Source organism: Phoxinus phoxinus (assembly GCF_949152265.1).
Source record: "Phoxinus phoxinus genome assembly, chromosome: 15".
Taxonomy (NCBI): Eukaryota; Metazoa; Chordata; class Actinopteri; order Cypriniformes; family Leuciscidae; genus Phoxinus; species Phoxinus phoxinus.
Genome location: NC_136890.1, coordinates 29486460 through 29507130, shown reverse-complemented (window position 1 = coordinate 29507130; position 20671 = coordinate 29486460). Strand labels below are relative to the sequence as shown.

Genomic DNA, 20671 nt, shown 5'->3' with positions numbered 1-20671 from the left:
CGTGAGATCATGGTGTGGCGTGAGAGCGGCGTAGCTTGTCGGACATAGCGACAGTAACTAAAGGGGGCGGGTCTTTGCGAACAGTCAATTGAGTCGAATGCATTTTTTTTATCTAATAAGAAAACGTGCATTTAGAAAGGTATTTACTGAATAAATTCCTCGATGCGCATCAAGCATCGGCATAACTGGACTAACCACTGGACCAATCTTGTTGTAATGCATCTGAAATGCTGTTTTGGTTGTTCTGAAATGCCTGAACAAAGTCTGTCGTCAAAGTGGTTTGGTATAAATCCCTTCCAGAACTATCGTACACAACTGCATTCCTAAACAGACGCATCCAAAAGCAAGATAACACGTTTATTGCGTTTTGTCTGCGTGCTCTGAGGTGCAAGTCATTTATTATGAATGAAAATTATTATATATCGGCTTCTACTGCAGAAACTTCCATTTTTCTTGGTGATATTTAGGGCCAGTTTATCAGGAAGGGATGATTTTATTTCCTTTGGCTCACTGGATGGAAACGGTGCTTTATTCACAATTGTTTTATGCGATATCCCTATTTTGCAACTTTGGATAAAAACATAGCAATTGAAATAAAGTGAAATGTTAGGGATTGAGCAAAGCTCCAGCTTCTTGAGTCTTTACCCCCCCTGTTTTAGTTTAGTATTGATGGTACTTTTGCATTGAATGGTTAATTCATCCAACAATTAGGATTTTTGTCATCATTTACTCACCCAGATATCCCAAACCCATATGGAGCAACATCTTGCAAAGTCTTCCTAAAGACGCATGCTACCAATGATTAGACAGATGAGAACCAGTGATGATTTTTTAAAGTAGCATAATTGAATTAAACTTGATTGAGGATTTTGATTTGAGACACAGATTTTAAGCAAATTCTAGCCTTCCTCACAGAAAGATATCTCTTCAGAAGATGTGAAATATTGAATGAATGTTCAATTTAAAAAAAATTCATGACGGTCAGCAGGAAAGACATTCATGAAATGTATGAGATTTTCATGCCTTTTTTTTGTACTTGTTTTCCCAGTTATATTACCTAAAAATCCTTGAAATAAGATAAATGTATTGAGAAGCAACAATTTGTAAGATAGTAAGATAGTTTTTTCAGAGAAAATGTTCATTAAATACAGATGTGTTTTTTCTTACTGCACTGGCAGAAAACCCCCCCAGTGCAGTTAGACAAAATATGCTTATTTTTGATATCATTCCTTTATAGATTTAATATATATTTTTTATTTTTTTATATCTTATATGTCTTGTCTAAAGGTGTTTCTCATATTTGATAGTATTTCCATATTTGATGGTCAAATTGTGACCATGAGAAAAATGGAAAACATGATGTTTTGTTCAACTCTACCAGAATTGTGATTCCGTGGTATTCTTTGATCTACCTCACAGTGTAGTGTAAATACCCCAGTATATGAATAATACATATCTCTTCCTCTGTTCTTCCATCTCTTCAACACCAAACCCATTTCAGAAGAGATCAAAACAAAATAGTGCTTTCAGTATGAATAAGATGCAATACTTCAAAAAATGATTGTCACTATACAAATTATGCTTCATTATTTGGTTGTGCATATTATATTTCATCCTATTTACATTTGAGTATTGCTTGAAGAAACATTTGTCTCATTTTAGGGATTTAAGGTATTTTTACTGGAAAACAAGACAAAGTAATTTTTCAATGCATACTACTCTCCAGCAAATGTGTTTTTTTTTATCAAAAGAATGTTTTTAATGAAAGTTTGATCTTTTTCCACCTTAATATATCTATATTTGAGGCTGCTGAGTTGGATTAGTGTTTTAGTGGGTCTGTAAAGGTTGAACCTCTCAGGCTTCATACAAACATTTTAGAAGCTGTCGACACTTGCTAAGTAACCATATCCAGCCTTGACGTGGACAGAGCAGAGCGGTGCTCTGTAAATCAGTGTTTTACGAAAATAATCAGCATGTGACTCCAGCTTTTCTGTGACAGCTCTTCTGTAATCATCCGAGCTCACATTGGAATCACAGGATGGGCTGGAGTCACAGTCACACATGATCTTATCTAAGACAGAAGACTTATCTCATCCTCATGTGTCCCTCACACAGAGTTCCCGATCCTCACATTCCAGCGGCACAGACTCGCGGTCCCTGATTTGAGTCATTGTGGCTCACAGGGCCCCCTGTGCTGTGAGGTCTAATGTTGGGTCTGGCGTAAAGCCCTGTTCTCTTTGGCCATATAAGGACCCTTTCAGGTCTCTTGTTAGCTGTGTTATTCTTAGTCTGTTTTCAGAGTGAAATAATGACATCGTCTGGAAGACTTGCCATGAATGGAATTGGAAGGGATGTGGACAACTCTTTCCTGGTTTACACTTTGATATCGAGGAACTGAGCAGCTGCAGTGCTAGTGGTGTTATTGTTATTGGAAATCCATTATGTTAGTCAGAACTGCATGTTTCTGATAAACATTAGTCATGGGTGTTACTGCCACTAATCAGCATTTAAAGTGAGTCATGTCTTGAGGAATTACATTTATCTTTTGAGATATTCATTGTACTATGAAAACATTCAGTAAGATATAGAGGTTGATGTCAACATTCATTTCTATTCTACCCATTTTTACATTTGCGATTTGATGCAGTTCCAATTTAAGAAATATATTTACAAAGAAAAACATGTTGGGCTAGACTTTATGCAAGATTTCTAAAACAATGTCTTCAATATTATACAATAGTCTGTGCAGCCAAAGTGATGTGAGTGGAAATGTAGATATTATTATATTTTGGTAAAGACATTGTTTTTGTTTTTGTAATAGCATCCTGCAATGAATTCTTTACAATAAGAAACATGTTTTAAGAAAGTTAATTAGGAGTATTTTTTTTTATTTTTTTTTGGATTAACTGTATGTTCACACCGCCGGTGGCGAGAGCGTCAAATTGGCTGGAAGCCATTCATTTTCAATGAGAGCCGGCGGCGAGGGCGGCGCGGCGCGTCTTGGACGGCGAGAGCGGCGAGAAGAGTTGAAATTTGTCAACTTTATGGTAATAAGCTATGACGCGGTTCGGCGGCAACCAATCGGAATGTAGAAGTCCTCCGCCTGAGAGGATACCAGAGAACACACTCCTGTAAACTTTGGTTCCGACCACATTAGTTCCTAAGCAAAATGGAGGAAAAGTTAATTATTTCTGTTGCGGGTTTCCCGTTATTGTACGACGTGTCCCTGTTTACATACAGGGACATTAATAAAAAGAACGACGAATGGAAAAAGGTGTCTGAAATTGTTGGTGTTTTGTTACTTTCACATTTAAAAGATTTTAATAGGTTAACTTATACCCTACGGTTGACCAGTATGCACAAAATATGATACTGATTTATGTTCAGTTCTTATTTGCTTTGCGGCTCCTTTAAATAAAGTTTTAAAAAAATCACGCATTCTAAAATCTACGTCAGAGCGCCAGAGAGTCCCCGAATCTCACGGCGTCGATGGCAGGGCGGCGAGAGCGAATTTTGCCGCTCTCGCCGGCGGCGGTGTAAACGTACAGTAAGGGTTGTTTTTTCATTTAATTTTTAAACGTTTCTTCCCCGTCTGTTTATTGAAACCAAGCTGCAAAAGCGACATGCTCTGTATTTATGAAGATTTTCTGACATCAACGTATTACTGTCCATGTTTAAGCACCAACAATGCCTATTCATAATCAGAAACCTTGCCTGTCCTGTTGAGGCTATAGGTAATATGGAGAAATTAGAAATTCTGTCATGAAATTCTAGGTGCCGCAGGCTGATAGGTCCTTCTCAACTCGTCTGCTTGCAATCACAACCTTCTCTATATAGGGCACAGCTGATTGGTTTCCTACTGTATCATTAGCCAGTGAGCTCGCTGCTCAACCTTCAAATGCTTGATCAGCATTTGCATTAGCAAATCCTCCACCTTCCCCAGCTCCACCTGTATAGATCTGCTATGGGAAATTCATGTTTGCTATATTGTACAGCAGCAGCAGCATGTCTTACTTATTACAGAAGCATTACAGATCTATTCCATCAAGACCAAACATATCAACATTGTCATATCCATTACCATGCCAAACTCTCAGAGAGTTGACGTGACAGATCTGCTATTACTATTATTCTTAACTTCAAAATGGTTAAGAAGAATAAAGTATTTGCTTGAGGGATGACAACGTTGGAATTGAGCTGTGTCCTTTTTATTTTTAGGTTTGCTGATCATTGAAGCATTTAGCAGCACAATTCAGCATAGATTGTTTTCTGTCTCGATGTAATGCATGGTCTGCACAAAGGTTATCAGTGAAGAATGGAATGTTTAAAACTAAATTGGACCTGACAGCACGCCCGCTGACTGTCTTAGCAGACCATGTGTGTGTGCGTGCGTGTGTGTGTGTGTATGTTAGACGTCAGGTGAAAACATTTGCAAAACAAAAGTCTTCAAAAGAAACATTCCTGTTATTGGCTTTGCTAACATGTCTTTAGAGGGCGGGGTTTTGGAGAGAAATGTTGACTTGCAAAATGTTACATATTAAGTTAAAAGTTAAAAGCACCTTTCACATTGTTTGAGCTATATTAAATGTTTGTTTAACAGGGAAGATAGAGATATACATGCTGATGTTTCCTCTACATTTGTGTGTGTGGGTGTATCAGATTAAGTGGACACAAGCTGTCTCGGCAATATAAGCAATTCCAAACATTTGCTCACTTAATTTTAACTGCTATCCATTTGTAAGACAATTATCATGTCTTATTCTTGCCTCCTCAACACACTGAACAACAGTCAGATCTGTTTGGAGTAAAATCTATGATCCACTTTAGCATCAGAGAGATAATGTTAGCTCTCTGTAATAGCGTTTGCTTTAGACCCGCATGGATCGTGTATAATTGAACAATCTTTTATCTCTACCTAATTGCCCCCCTTCTTTCATTCCGACATGCACGTTTTCCTCGTCCCCTCCCCCACCAAATGTCATCGGCAATGCTGTTATCGCAGGACAGGACGGTGTGATTGACAGCCCCACGTCAACCAGGCTCGCCATGGCAACACCTCCTGTCTCATTTGAATAATGAGGGTTCGATACATCGAGATTAACAGCCTTAAATGTCGTTCAACATTTAAGTCTGCAGGAATTCCCTGCGTTTGACAGCTGTCGCTGCTGGTGCTTTTCCACCAGGGCTGGTCTGCTTACGTACAGCTAGAATGGTCAAGTGTGAAATAGATGTGCTCTTCGAACCCCCACCAAACGCACCGCTCCCCCAAGAGTGTTCCCTGGCAGCTGTCATTACACTACTAAGGTGTAAGGTCTCCCTCTAAATTGGACCACGCTGAGTAAGAGCGCAGTGGGCTGTAACACTAGCTAGCGCTTGCGGCTAACAGCTGTCTGTACGCAGGTCACGTTACACGCAAACATAACTATACATAACTAGGTGAGGTCTACCGAATCATTTTGCTATTTTTAAAGCTGTGGGAACTTCATGTCACAAGGGAATTGAGCTAATTTGACAGAAAATGGCACAAGTGCCACTTTTTTTTTTTGCTTGTCCCTTACTGTAGTGATTTTATTTAATAAATTTTTTTATCTATATATAAAAAAATTTTTTGTCATATGCCTGAAGAAAAACTATTGTCCTATTGATACTTTATTTTATCTATTTATTTGTCATTTGTTTGTTATTGTTTTGTTTTAATTTTTTTATTTTGTGCCTGGGAAAAAAACCTTGCTCCCTACATTTGGTACTCCCTTTTATTTATTTATTTGTATATTTCTTCCCTCCCACTCACCCTCCCTCCTTCCTTTGGGATCATTTGACAGAAAATGGCCTTTTTCCAAATCACTCGATTTGTCGTTAGCGTATTTTGCATCTTCTTGTCTAATATGTGACGGAAGTGAGTGAAGCACTACGGATGTTTAATTTATGGCAGATTGAGGGCTGATTTTCATGGTTTCTGGTTGTGCGTGGGAGGAGGGGAGACCCACCTCATGTCTTCTGCTCATATGGGGAAGCCCCCCCCCCCCCCTCTCTCTCTCTCTCTCTCTCTCTCTCTCTCTCTCTCTCTGCCACTGCAGCAGGCCACACCCACTCTGCGTCCAATACCAGCCAGCTTTTCAATTGTAGACCTTGGATGGCTGCAGCAGCGAGTAGATGTGTGAGTGTGTGTATGTACGGATAGGGGTGTGGTGGTGGGTGTATTGGCATGTAAAGAGAGAGATTGAAATACATACATTTATGTAAGCGATCATATACATTACAGACATATAAGACCTCTTTGCACTCAGGGTCTTGATCACCCTCTCAGGGTTTATTTTAACCAGCTGTCTGTACATTATCCCACCCATTAGGCTACATAGATTTCAGTTTCTGGATATTAAGGGTAAGTTTACATGGCAACGATGTACTAAAAACAGAAAAGTTTTCCCTTTTTCCGTTTTTTTTTTGCGAACAGATGACAACGTTAACTAAAAACACTGTATTATGCTGACAGGCCAGTAGATGGCGATGTCACTTGTAAAGAAACACTAGTACGCCCCTATACCCTGAACAAAGTTTGCCGCACGAGTCCTGAAAAATTAAGCCAAAACATTTCAATCGCTCTACTTCACGCTCTGTACTGCGTAATCGGTGCAGGATGCCAGTGCCGTATTGGACACACACACACACGTGCATGTCAAATTTGCGTTTTTTTTTTTAGTTTACACTGAGGTGATAACAGTATTGGTATCGTTGCACTTTGAATCCCGCTTTAAAAAGTTAGCATTTTCAGGCCCCCAAAATGCCGTTATCGTCTAAATGACTGGCCGTTTTTAGTTGAAAATGGTGTTGTGTAAACGACCCTTAAGATATTGCATAAAACATTTGCTTGCATTTATTTGGTACACTCTTTTATCCAAACAATGCTACCAGTTAATCAGGGTTAATCAAGGAAGAAAGTCCCTAATATTCCAAGTAGGCAATATCTGAAAAGCTAGTTAGTCCCTAAATGTTGCTTAGAACAGCATGAAAAAAAATATTACAGAAAAAAATTCCATAACCTTATACACACAGTAAGGCATGTATATGAAAACATATCATAATTCTAAAAATGTTTGCTCATTTTGTTTCACAGGGTTAAGCATTATACAGTATTTAACGAAAGGCACAATGTCAGCATGTTCTCTGTTACATTATTACTGTAAAAACTTTCCATAACCTTGTACTGTATGTACAGTAAGGCATGTAAATGAAAACAACTCATAATTCCCTGTAGCCTAATTATGGCTCCATAATGTAAACTCTCCGTATTCTTGCCAATATTTGCATCATCTAATTTGTAGAGATTAAAAGAAATAACACCAAAGACGAAAAAATATCATGGCCATGATTTCCAGTGAATGTGTGAAATAAATACATTGGTATGGTAAATGCATATAAATCTAAATGTAAACATTTCATTACCGTTTAGTGCTGTTTAGTTTAGTTTAATATTAATATTATTATTATTATTATTAGTTTAGTTTGTATGCGTGTGCATTGAAGGTTCATGGTGGTAAAAATATACTTAAAGTTAACATAAAAACAGCTTTCACTACGCATTGAAACTTCTACAGTGTGAAAACAGAAGATTTAGCTGGAAGTTTATTTCATTAAGATTATGAAAAACAAAATTGCATTCACGGAAACATGCATAAGACCAACATTGTTTATTAGAAAGTAAATAGCCATGTTGATTTTTTTCTCTCTTACAGAATCAAATTAAGATAATGACTTGACTGCAGTGTGAAGAAGGTGGGATGTATCTAAAGGTCAGAGGGGTCAAAGGTCAGAGGGATAATTAGAGACCCAGAGGGGTTCAGTGTCAGCATGTGTTATAGCGTGTGTGCATGCGACTGGTGATGTGGGTTTCTCTGACAGAAAGATGGGGTCACGGGGTTTGGCATCTATCACAAGTGATCGCATCAGTGACGACAGCTAGGCCAGCAGTTCCCCAAATGCGCGTAATTGTCATTGACCAGCGGTGTCACGATTCTTTAAGCTCTGATAGCTGCACACGCACAGTCGACCCTGTGTTGGATTGGTTTACTCAGGTAAAAATTAAAGCATTAAGTCACAAGAGTCCTTGCAGTGATGTGATTACTCTATAGTTCAGATGCAATGCGATCACAGATGTGTAATATATTTGTTTGTTATAGCAGCTTCAAACACAGCTCAGATTTTTTGCATTGAAGTATGTATAACTTGCATTATATAATGTGCCATTGTCATAAAACATCCAATAGGGTGACAAACATGCCCAATCATTTTGCCGTCTGTAAAAGAAACAACATTTAACAGTTATTGTATCTTTTTCTTTTTTATCAAGTGCCTTTATACCTATTTGTCTCCTTCATCTAGTACATTTAATTTAATTATCTTTTACTAATTTTGTTTTCCAAGCTTAAGCATTACGAGTGCCTAAAAATGTCTGGTATTTATTTATTTTATATTTTAAATTATTATAATTATTACTAACAAATATTTTGAAAACATAAAGAAAAGTATTTTTAATCTTCAGAGTAAGATTTTAATGTTCAGAGTAAGAAGAGATTGTCTAAATTTCCCTGCATGGTGAAATTACTTTTAATCATTATAAATATTTACTATATAATTTCAATACATCAGATTTGCTTCCATGATATAAATATATTCACTCATTACTCAATAATGTTACTCATAACTACTTAGGGCCTCATTACTGTATATATAAATATTATACATTGCATTTTTGTATTGCCATACACTCAGAACCAGAATATGTCCAAATATGGCCAAATTGCTGTTGTTGTTTTGAGTGGTGGTGATGATAGTAGACTCTTCCTCTCTGATAGGTTGTCTGGATGTACTCTCACTCTCCTCCACTCTCATACACACACTCACGCGGTCATGAATCAGACTGCAGCGCGTGAACCTCTATTTAGGTTTGAGTATGCGTCACACAGGGCTCTAGAACGCTCCATATCTGCGTCACGGTCTCAGCTCTGTTCGAGAAGGACTGTTTTTTTTTTTTTCATTTTTCTGTGACATAGACAGGTTTTATAATCAGTCCTTTTGCTCCTCTGCAGTGCTGCCCACCCCCTCTGCACTGCCACAGAAATGACCAGAAGGCTGTTCTGTACCGCTTCTGTCCTCCCCCGGCTCTAGAGCAGCATCACGCGCTCATGACGCTAGCATCTTTTACGTCGTGCTCCTCTCCACGGTCACAGCATCACCCATACAAAAGACTCAAGGCTAAATGATTGCCGTTTCTCGTGCGCACAATTTTTCTCTGTGTTCATTCATGCTGAGCTGAGATTTTGATGTGGAGCGCATGGGGGAGCTTTTTCACACATGCATTAACATGCACTGCACAGCCTTGTAATGTGGAGAACAGCAGGGAGTGGTTCTACACATCATGTTCCTGTGCTTACGTTCACATAGTTTTTTCCACACGCAAAGCTTAAGCACGACTTGCATTCTTTAATGTTCCTCCATGCAAGGGTTTTGTCTTGTTCTGTCTCCTCTTCAAAAGCAAATTACCGGTATCTTCAGGGTTCACTGCCAGGAGCTCTTCATTAGTTCTAATAGAGTTGCACTTGCAATAGTCTCACAGAGGTTCTTGTTATTTCTTATTGTGTTAAAGGGAAGGGATAGTTCACCCCAAAATGAAATTTCTGTCATTAATTACTGACCTTCATGTCGTTTCAAACCTGTAAGACTTTCGTTCATCTTTGGAACACAAATAAAGATATTTTTGATTAAATCTGAGACTTTTCTGTCCCTCCATTGACAGCTATGCACTTTGACACTTCAAAAAGTTCATAAAGAGATTGTAAAACGAATCCATATGAATTGAGCGGTTTAATCCAGATTTAATTTAGTCTTTTATCCACATATAAGCATTCATCAGCGAGCATAAACAGAAGCTCAAACCGAACTTGCTTGACGACGCACAAGAACAATCTTCTCGCGGAAGCTCAAACGTGCTGCGTAACACGAGAATGGACCTCATTGGTTCTTGCAGAAGCTCAAATGTGCTGCGTAACACGACAATGAACCTCATTGGTTCTCGCGGAAGCTCAAATGTGCTGCGTAACACGAGAATGAACCTCATTGGTTCTCGCGGAAGCTCAAATGTGCTGTGTAACACGAGAATGAACCTCATTGGTTCTCGCGGAAGCTCAAATGTGCTGTGTAACACGAGAATGAACCTCATTGGTTCTTGCAGAAGCTCAAATTTGCTGCGTAACACGACAATGAACCTCATTGGTTCTCGCGGAAGCTCAAATGTGCTGCGTAACACGACAATGAACCTCATTGGTTCTCGCGGAAGCTCAAACGTGGTGAGTAACACGAGAATGAACCTCATTGGTTCTTGCAGAAGCTCAAATGTGCTGCGTAACAAGATAAATAACCTCATTGGCTCTTAAAAGTGATAAACATTGGTCAAAAACATACATTTACACAGAAACTGACCTCCAAAAATAACTTTTAAATGCCAACCTTATATTTAGCTAAACTGTCAGAGAACGGGATGCACAGGATTGTGGGATATCAAAGGCAGTTAAGGATACATCTGTGCTGCCTTCAAGAATCGATCAGATGAAGGTATCTTAGGAGACAGGAAGTGAAGCTAACATTGGATTCGGACGTGCCTTGATGCCTTCCTAGGAATGCATCCTCTGAAGCCGGCATTTCTCAGTTTACGGATGCAGCCAGAGTAGCGTTGGTGTGTGTCCAGGAACAGGGTTGGGAAACATTGTGTTAAAGTTTACCCAAAAATATTCTGTCATCATTTCCTCACCATCAAGTTGTTCCAAACCTGTATTTCTTTGTTCTGCTGAACACAAAAGAAAATATTTTGAAGAATGTCGGTAACCAACCAATTGATGGACCCCGTTGACTTCCATAGTATTTTTTTTCCATTCTAGTAAGCCTGTCAACTGTTATTCTTCAAAATATCTTCTTTTTTGTTCAGTAGAAGAAATTCATACAGGTTTCAAACAACTTGAGGGTTAGTAAATTATGACAAAACTTTCATTTTTGGTTGAACTATCCCTTTAAAGTACTCCAGGAACCCAGTGATAACTTTTACTATTGTGCTACAGGTTTGACATATTTTTTTTAGGCCAGCATTTTAGCGCTTCTAGTTCCATCGTCCTGAAGTCAATGGGTTTTGGCCTGAAATAAGGTCTGTGGTTTACACAATCTGAAGATATTTTCACGTTTTATTCTACGACATTGTAACTTTTTTGTTCTTGAGAAAGGCGATTGCTAAAACAATTTTTTGGTTCATGCCGAACAGGTAAAGTCATCTACTCTTATAAAATTTGTTACACCTGACTAAGTCGCACAAAAATTGCAGTGTTGAGAGAAAAAAACATAAATATGTCACTGGTGGATAAGTCACTTTTTAATATTACATTCATTAATCATGTAAAATAGCATTAAATAAAACATAACATTTACAAATAAACACCATGCCATTTTAGTTCCCCTCTGGAATTAAAAATAAAAGTATAAAACAAACATAACTTATAGTGGCATTTATTTATTATAAACACCAAGCATAATCAAATTTATTTAAAGCGAAACTGAAACTCCCAGCATGTGGAAAATGCGCTATACAAATTAGGCTCACGTGCCTCTTATCATTCAGCACAAATTCAAATGTGTGTGCTTTGCATGTGTTTTATATAAGTTGCAACATGTTTCAGATGAGGAAAAAATGCAACTTGTATTCCGTTACTGTGTGCTCTTATTTTGGAATATTTTGGTAATATTAAGCAATATCATTGACTTGACTGCATTGACACAATAGACCTTATTCACTGCAGCGCCATCTTTTATTTTTAATGGGAATGAAAGCGAGGCTGTGAGGGATAGACATACACTCTTCAGTGGGTTGTACTGTGACTTAATGCGTTTTTGGATTGTTCTGCTGACGTAACACTGTGTCCTGTTTCCTGCGGTGATGCTTTATAGCTGATTTTAACTCGTTCATAATTGATGAACTTTACACAGTTATTGAACTGAACTGAATCAACACTGAATTGACTTCAGCTGAACATCATTGCATCACTGATCATTATTTTCCTATTTATCACTGTAAAGCTGCTTTGAAACAATCTGTATTGTATACAGCGCTGTATAAATAAAGGTGACTTCACTGGTCTTTTTGGCAAAAACTACACTGTTAAAATGATTTTTCGAGGTTGTTAATTAAAAAGATTTTATGAGAAAATACAATTTCTACTAAATTTCACGTTTAATTCCATGTTACTTGCCATTTCTTTGTAATCGTTTGTGATATTTACTAGCCATTTCTGAAGTGTTTTTTTTTCTTCAGTGTACAGTTACCATGATACAATAAGAAAAAAGCATGATAAAAAGCCTCATCAGTGGGTTACATCACCTTAATTCCCAATCTGGGTCGTGACTCGCACGATAAGAAACACTGACCTACTTGACTATACAGTATGTAAAATCTCAGTGTGTTTACTTCCTGTTTGTGACTGTGTGCACTGAATAGGATGTTTGGATCAGACCTTGTGCCCTGACCCGTGGCCTCGGCGCTCTCACATGGCAGGTAGTGTGTTCAGCATGTTCTGGAGAGATATCGATTGGTTTTAGCAATCCTCGGAGGACATGTGTGTGTGTGTGTGTGAGAACGAGCAGAGAGGTCGCTTAGTATTAATAGCACACAGGAAGCTGAGTGGCCACTTGCTCAGCTCCCCCGTGACTGCGGATGTAGCGGATGGATGCTGTGGATGCCCGTTCTGTGACGATGAGGGATACTCAAAGCCTGCTGGGGGCTGTGGGGGAGGACAGGAAGTGTGACTGTGTTCAGAGATGACCTTAACATATAGGCGATACTCAGTGTCCTGGTCCATTACGATGAACACAGGCCTAGCGCTGCTTGTGTATGGTGTGTATGGTGATGATAGAAATGTGACAATTTTGGTTATTTGATCACTAGCTAATGTTATGACAACATAAATACTGGGATTTGCTGTCCTACACATAAAAGCAAGAGATAATAGATGACAGTGGTCTTTTTTTTACGTCGTATGTCATGCAATCATCCCTTCAGTGGTAAATCAATATTCACATATAAATGTGTTTATTTAGCAACATTGGTAGCACTTTATTTTATAGTCCTGTTTCGCATGTAGCCTACATACTATGTACTTACTGTAATGACACTAACTGGGTAATTACTAGGTACTAACCCTGAACTTAACCTTAAAGGGATAGTTCACCCAAAAATGAAAAAGCCCATGATTTACTCACCCTCAAGTCATCCTAGGTGTATATGCCATTCTTCTTTCTGACGAAAACAATCAGAGTTATATAAAAAAAATGTCTTGGCTCTTCCAAGCTTCATAATGGCAGTGAATGGTCGTTTCCAAAGTCCATCTATCCATCATAAAATTGCTCCGGGGGGTTAATAAAGGCCTTTTGAAGCAAAGCGATGCATTTGTGTAAGAAAAATATCCATATTTAAAACTTTATAAAGTAAAATAACTAGCTTCCGGCCAAACAAAGATACGGATTCCACTTAAGTGTATAGCGCAAATTATGCAAGTAATGCGACGTAGTGCTAATATTTACGCTACGCCATGACGCACTACGCTACTTCCGACGTCACAAGTTGCGCTTTACACTTAAGTGGAATCCCTATCTTCGTTTGGCCGGAAGCTAGTTATTTTGCTTTATAAAGTTTTAAATATGGATATTTTTCTTACACAAACGCATCGCTTCCCTTCAGAAGGCCTTGGAGCAATCGCGTGGAGCAATTTTATGATGGATAGATGCACTTTTATGGACTTCAAAACAGAAACGGCCATTCACTGCCATTATAAAGCTTGGAAGAGCCAGGACATTTTTTAATATAACTCTGACTGTATTCGTCTGAAAGAAGAATCTCATATACACCTAGGATGACTTGAGGGTGAGTAAATCATGGTCCATTTTTCATTTTTGGATGAACTATCCATATAAAACTGTTGTTACATTACATTACTCAGTGTACTCACTCATTAAAACATTACTCACTGTAAGTACATCGAAAGTGCATGTACTGTAAAATAAAGTGTAACCGCAACATTTATTGCCTGTGATGTCAAATATAGTCTCATGTAGCTAGGCTTTTGTATATTAAAATGTAGTCTGGTCTCTTTTGTGTGACCTATAAAGTGAGTGACATAGGTCCTTCTTATAATGCTTAGAGATGGAAATTTGAAATATATATATAATACATCCTCACCATTGGCAGTTGATTTTGTACCCTGTACTTGTATATAAAAACGCCACATTTGACATGTGCCTATGCAGTATCTGATGCCTGAAGTTGTTACTACGTCAGATGTGGCATTTTTATGAGGCTGGTTGTTTTTACTGGGTCTTTCATAGTGGGTGTTCGGAATAGAAATTGTCAGTTCATTTCAATTTCCTCTGTGCTTTATCAGCCTCTTAAACACTAGAAAATGGAAAGCAGTCATCAGTAGCAATAGTGTTGATGAAACCGAAGAAAAATATTCATTAATTGACATGCTCCAATCATAATGCTCAGTCATTCCTCTCTTCCCTGTGGCCCTGTTCAATTCCTCTTTCCCCTTCAGAGGGCTTCAGATCAGGTGTGACGTAAAATTTATTGAAATAGTGTCACTCAAAGGCACCGATGCTTCATGTGAACATCATAAAAACCTATTAAAAATCCATTTTTATGGCTCTTTTTAAGAGTCTTTTCGTTCCAGTCCATTAACAATATTCCATCAAGCTAGAATAGCACAGAGAATCCATATTTTCAGCATTTAGTATTTATGTGTATGTTTTCCAACCATTAGTGAAAATACAATACAGATCTAACAAACCTCTGACATTAGTGCAACTGGCTAGATTGCAAATAAATATATCAATTAAATGCTATATTCAATAATAACCTTTAAAGGAATGTTCTGGGTTCAAGTTTAGTGCACAGATGCTGTTGATTACAAAAGACAATGATTTCAATGGTCTGTAAAAGCAAATAAAATCACATTTGCATGAATGCATGGACGTATTCTGAAGGGTTTAAAATCAGACATTTACAGCTTATCTTATTGTCCTTTTTTAAAGTGATTTACTGCTCTATAGGCAGATAAACTTATTGTTATACTATACCAATGGATTCCTGCAGGTAAATATTGTTCAATATTTACTTTATTTTCAAATAGTCACTGGGTTTAGCAACTTTACATGCATGAGTCAAGTTGAGATATTACAAATAGAAAGTCTATTTATACCTTGTAATTGTAACATTTATAGCAATTCAATGTCTTGCCATTAGACTTCCACTAAGTGCATGACTTCAATTGAGTGTTGCCGTTGTTTTTAATTTAATGTTAGAATTGTATTTTATTTTCAGTTTGGTTTAGTTTTTGTTAGTTTTAGCTATAGCATTGTTAGTTTTAGTTTAGTTTTTTTTTTTCAGAGATTTTTATTTAAGAAATGTTAAAGTTAATTATTGCTAACTAGTGGCATTTTCATGTTCAATAATGTAAGTTTTTTTGTAATATACCATACTAAAATTGACCATTTTTGTTTTTAGTCACATTTGTAGTCATTATGTATTTCTACATTATGTAAGTTTAGCTTTCATGCTTTCAGTTTATCCCAGTTATGTTAGTTTTTGTTTTTATTTTTATTTCAGTTAATCAACATTTTTTATGTAGTTTTCATTTAATAACACTGCTGCAAGCACAGTTTATTGTTTTCACAAATCGATGAACTAATCATTTTTAATAATTGGTAATCAACAGCATGTCACAGATGCGTCTTGAGTTATATTGAACCCAAAACATTCATTTAAAGTGAATGGATGAACGTGAGGGTTGCGTGTTATTACTTACGGTCAGACTGCTCCTGTTCGTCATCCAGTCCCAACAGCTGTTTCACTCAGTCCTGTGTTCAGAAGACATCATCACAGCTGCTGGCTATTAATGGCCAAATACCCCAGAATGCACCTTGTTCAGCAGCCGAATCCGACTGCGCTGATGTCACTGTATATCTATGCTTTGAAGCCTGACCGAATGCCGTTTAAAGCCTGGTGTTGCGCTGGGGGCCGCGTGTCCACAGACAGAGGCAATCCCAGCCTCTCTAATGTTTTTGTCTGTGGGGTTTATGGGGTTTTCTTATCCTCACATTACACTGTTCAAGAGAGGCCATGTTTCAGGCTTTAGCGCTTCTTTGTTCTTCCTCTCTGGCCCCTGACAGAGGAGATACGGTGGCACGTGTTCGCTTGTTGTCACAGTCGGACAATGTGTCTGTGTTGCTCTTGGCGACTGGTTATTGAGTTTGGGATTTTCTTTTGAATTGTTCTCTTGAAATGCTATTTTAAAGTAACATTTCAGCTTATTTTCTATGTAGTGTGTATAAACAACATATGTGGCTTCATCCTTCAGATATGTGAAAATTACTGAGGCCTAGCAGATGCAGGGTTTAACAAATGGTTTCTTAAAACCCCTTCCTCAGCAAGGACCACTGGTGATCCTGATTTTTTTTTTATTTTATTTCATTACTAGTTAAAAACATCACACTCTTACTTAATCTGGACAATATTAGCTTTATTAGGATGGTTTAAAACCCCAGCTAAGATATTTGACCACTGTTTATAATTAAACTGGTTTTCAGTGACATTAATTTCTTAATTTATCCCAGGAGTGCAAAATAATTCATCTGTAACGTTCGTTATTTGGAATAGAAATCATCACTTATACAGCAGCCATTCATCTCATCTCCGGTTTATTTGTGTTCATATACATACAAATTCCACGATCCGCGAGGGATATTAGTCCAATGGTGCGCACATTTGGAGAAATAATGAATTATTATGAAATTTTTTTAAAATATTTTATAATGCAGAAACACATTTCTATTCAAATATACTTGAAATAAGCGATCAAAAATGCTAAAAACAGCTAACAGAGCTAGCGATGACTCTATTCTTCCTGACTCGAGTAAACAATGACATCAGCGCGATATGATTCGTTTCTAAATCTGTCAATCATCACGTGTCCAAAGTGCCTTGAAACGCACAGCAATATTCAATGTGTTGACATAATTTCCACTGCAACAGGAAGTCAGAGCGGGACATGCAGTATCGAGCAGCTGCTCCCCTCTTTTAAAATAGCCAATAGCGTTTCGTTTATATCACAGCCCGGCCAGAGCCGTTGAGCTCGGTGAAGCCGCAGTGTCCTCCTTATCTCTAACTGTTTCTCATCCAATATCCTCCATATTGCACTCCAAAACGTGAAACCAGACTTCATTCGCCCCAATGGAAAGCATATTTTCACTGTCTGAATTATTCCCTATCCCCTATATAGTGCACTAGAATAGTAAATGTGTGAGGAGTGACCGGTTTCAGCTGGAGCGTTAGCGTCTATTTATAGTGTAGAGGGGCAAGACGCTTTAGATTCTACAGAGCATTTGATTGGACAGAAAATCTGATGAGAAGCTGAAGTGTGAAGTGATGTCATCAAAACCAATGATCCATATTGGTGGAAGTGAGAGACTGTATGTTTTGAATGCTTATGTCTTCTAAATGTAAATTTTGTCATTGTTTTGGAGCACACTATAGCTAATAACAGTAAGGCTAACATATTCATTCTAAAAGCCAAAAAACGTGAATCTGTGAAATTGTTCTGTTGAGACAGGACGAGTGTTAGGTTGAGAATTATTTGATTATGTGTTGTTGCTGGTCATGAATTGAACTGATTATGACACCAGTCTCAGAGTAGGCCAATATATTAGACCACACCCTCTTACCAAAGCCCCACCCTCTTACTCAAATATGTAAAATTATTCACAGGCAGAGAACACTTCTGATTGGCTAAAAAGAGTATTTTGAGAGTTTTAACAGAAGTATGACAACTATTTCAGTGATCGCTGTTAAATAAAAGGGCTATTTTTTGTGTACTACCAACGCTATCTCACGACCAATTCGTACGAATTCGTACAAGTGATTAAAAGGTGGCTAATTTGTATGATTTGTCTAAACCCACGTGATTTAGAGGCGGGGTCAGGGGTAGGTCATTCGTACATAGGCAACTCGTAAAATATGTACGAATTAACAAACATTTTACGAATTCGTAGAAGTGAGGTCGTATGAATTCATACGAATTGGCCACCTCGTAAAATCCGTACGAATTGCCGTGAGATCGGGTTGGTACTACCACACAAAATAACCCTTTTGCAGCACCTTTAAGTGTGATTTCTCTATTGTCTGTAGTAATTGGTAGCCAGTCACAGATACTTTCCATGTAGATTTGAAAGAATCCTTTATTCCTTTAAGGATCGACATTGATACACACCGTATACATGCATATAGGATATTCAGTCAATGAGTCTAGATCGTGTGAATGTTTTTATTCTGATATTTTAAGCAGAAGTGTTGAAGTATTTACTTCCTCTTAGCAGCTGTTCAGTGTTTCTCATAGTCAGGATGGGAAGAACAGGTTTAAAAAAAAAAACTTAACTTAAATCCTCTGTGTTTAATTTTAACATGTATATTATACACACACACACACACACACACACACACACACACACACACACACACACACACACACACACACACCAGTATATTTAAATTAAACCCAGGGGATTTTAAGTTGTATTTTTTTTTATTACTTAATAGCTATATAATGTATCTAATTTCAGATACTATACCCCATTATAATCCACTTAAACCACCCTGCATCCATGGTGCATGTGATTTGTATGTTAGCGCCCCAGGGAACCCAGCAAACGGAAGCATCAGATTTCCCTTATCCAGTGAATTGCTCAATCCTCCTCCAGGAAGCAGTGATATTGATTCTTTTCCATGCTGTATTAAAAGTGCTGTGTGTCCTGAACACATTTTTATAACCAGCACTTCCTGCTACTGGTTTATTCATTTGATTCCCACCCGATCCATAATGCACCTCATCCTGTCTGTCAAACATGATTAATATGTTTTAGTGACATGCAAAGTAACCTCTACCTATGTTGAACGGCCCCAAGCCGGTGAGGCATGACCGTGTCGTCAGTTTAGATAAATGCGTCAAATGATCTGTGTGGTCACAAGTTGGTCTTAAAAAAAAAAAGCGTTGTCTTGAATGTATTAGCTGTGAAGGACTATTATTATTTTCCATATTTAAGATAAGATAACATATTAAAAGTATAAAAAACAAATGCTAATTATGTTGCTTTGTGTATCTATTTAATTATATTATGTATGCTAATTATGACTACACAAGTCACAATTGTCTAATATTTTTTGTCTTTTTTTTGCTTTTTAATTTAGTAAATACTGTATGTAAAAAAAAAATAAAATTAAAATTAAAATTAGGCCTAATTTATATTTCCCTACATAAAATAATTAATTTCAATCATACAAGCATAAACCTTTAGATCAGTTTTGTAAAAATGTGTCCAAACTGTATTAATTTATTCATTCATTTATTTTAATGTTTTTTTTTTATATATGACAAACTTGCTTTAGCCTTTTGCTGACAGACATCAGAACTATTGCTAACTATAGATCTTAAGGGAAAGGAATTTAAAAACCAGAATCTGAAATGTTATTTCAAGAATGAAAAGAGACTTTGAGGGCAGCATTTCTTTCATCCGCCAGATTCTGACAAGCGATGTGTCTTATGTGGAAAATGCTGCTCTGCGTTTACAGTAAACTCTGGGCATATTTTTAACGCATGTGTATTTTTAGCGTATGTGTTTTTCAGAGGGTTCATGGTCAGTGACCGTTTGCTACAGTATGTGGTTCCAATGTCATGACATCTTTTATAGGCATTTTTTCCTGTTGAAATGGAACGCTTGACCGTCTGTTGACTTCCTGTTTCTGCTTACGAGCAGTGGACTGAACACTGAGATCAGGAAGAAGGAAATGTACCTCCTTAGGGACGGGGAATGTTCTGTGATTTTACTCTTTATCCTCTCTCACCTGCTTATGTAACACATTTTTATATAGGCAAACTCGGAAACAAACAAAGAGCAGCTGGACAGGGAAGAAAGTCTGTTGTTTATTTGTATACATGCCGTGGAATTGAGTTTCATTATGCTGTGAGGACAGAGTAAACAGTTCTTATTCTTGTTAAGTAAATCTTCCATTTCACTGTAATTGCTTACAATGCATATTTATGCATTCTCAATGACATTTGACCTGTTTTAATGAATATTCATGTTTATGAATATTCATTCAAAAACCCATGCGTTTCATCTGAACGCTAGAATAAATCAAGAAGCTACACTGATTTTACCATGTTAAAATAACCGTATCGCTTGGTCTCAAGGCTTACAGCCTCTATAAAATGACTGCAACAACAATATGATAAAACATTGTAAAGTTAACTTTGATTTTTCACAAATCAAGTTAACAAATGTACACAAATTTACATAAACGTATAAATCGTAGTGTGTTAAAAAAAATCTTATTTTAGCAACTATCTGCCATAACATGACTGATTTTTCAAGAGTTCAATTCAAGTTTATTTGTATGCTTTTCACATTACATAGTGTTTTTCAATGTTACAATTCAGAAAGTATTCTGTTATCATTCAGAGATGAGTCTATCAAAGTAATGTCCATATGGGAGTAATACACAGCTATATTATAATACACTATGTGGTTAGTA

General features: G+C 37.3%; 1 protein-coding gene across 1 annotated transcript in view; it reads right to left on the bottom strand.

Annotated features, from left to right (window-relative positions):
• The window catches only part of LOC307011478 (serine/threonine-protein kinase SBK1), a 381893-nt gene that overhangs the window by 43901 nt on the left and 317321 nt on the right, over positions 1 to 20671 (bottom strand). The window lies entirely within an intron of this gene.